Genomic DNA, 1537 nt, shown 5'->3' on the forward strand with positions numbered 1-1537 from the left:
TAGGCATGAATTTTTAGCAGAAGCTAAATGTGACAAAATTTAGGCATGAATTTTTAGCACAAGCTCCTTTACAAACGGCGCCCCATAGGTGCACCACTCAGGTGTTCTCATTTAATGTTTCCTGTAAAGAAATATTATATATAGCTTGAAGTTGTATTTAAGTGGATTTGGTCTTTTTGTTTCTAATAAATACTGTTTATAATAAAGGCATGTCACTCTTTATTGTGTCCATGTTTCACAGCTGCACCCTGCAGTGATTTGTTTTCTGTTTGCAGGTTTTCTGTCTTCACCTTTCACATTTTTGTTACAATCCAAATAAATGAAAGACTTCTGTTTGCACATTTCTGCTCCAATGCTGCCACCTTTAGGGTATTTTTGGCCTCTTCAGCTTCTTCTATCTGACCTTTCAGTAATGCTTCAGCGGTCATATTGGCTTCGGATGCTTAGAGGTTTGACGTTTACCTGTTTATGTTTGTGAAGGTTTCAACCAACAGCTTTCTGCACACAACAAGTTTTCTAGTTCTTTATTCATTTATAGTGTATAGCTATGAGTAATTCCCGAAACAAAAGTGTAAGAAAGTACAGAAAACCTTGAGAAAGGCCATGAATGTTGAGATGAGTCCCTGCAGGAACCAGTCCACAGTGAACTGAACTGAAAGCAGTGTTGGACGACACAGCTGGGAGGCAGGAAGTTAACCTTGTTGCCTCACATCTTTGCAGTTTCTGAGAGGAGCTTTATGACACGAGAACACGAGTAAATCTAGCTGGTTGTACTGTTTGTCTCTGTTTGTTTTGGTTTCCGTAGTTACAGCGATGTGTTGATGGCCTCATGTACAGGTTCTCCGCCTGATATGGATCAGTGGATGTCAGCAAACAGACCGAGGCAGAAATATATCGCTCAGTTCATATAGATACTTATATATCAAGAAAACACGGTCATCACATCTGTCTGACCTCTGGAGACGTTCCTGTTAATCAGACATACAGGAAGGAAAATGCAAAGATGTTTACTTAAACAGAGTAGTAAATTGTAGTATTAAGAAAAGTATTTTCCATCATCATATCGTGCAGATATTGTCCCCTGCTGTCTGTCCTTCTGTCTCCACTTCTCTCTGAAGAAAAGGCAGCCAGGAACATCTTTACACATCTGTCCTCACCGAACACACAAGAAACTCACCTGCATGAGAAGTGTCCAGAAAACCACCATCAAAAACCCAGTCAGGTCAGGAAATGAGCAGAACCAGAACTCCATGCAGTCGCAGCGGAGAAAACTCCTCCAGGGTTCAGGTCTTTGGTCTGAGGAGCTTTTCTCCCTCCAGGTGTCCGTCCAGAGGGTCTCCTGGTTGAGGACCGGTTTCTGACAGGACCGGTTTCTGACAGGACCTGTTTCTGACAGGACCGGTTTCTGACAGGACCGGTTTCAGACAGGACCAGTCTCTGACAGGACCAGTCTGACAGGACCGGTTTCAGACAGGACCTGTTTCTGACAGGACCAGTCTCTGACAGGACCAGTCTGACGGGACCGGTTTCTGACAGG

The sequence above is a fragment of the Kryptolebias marmoratus genome, linkage group LG20 (assembly GCF_001649575.2).
Source record: "Kryptolebias marmoratus isolate JLee-2015 linkage group LG20, ASM164957v2, whole genome shotgun sequence".
Lineage (NCBI taxonomy): Eukaryota > Metazoa > Chordata > Actinopteri > Cyprinodontiformes > Rivulidae > Kryptolebias > Kryptolebias marmoratus.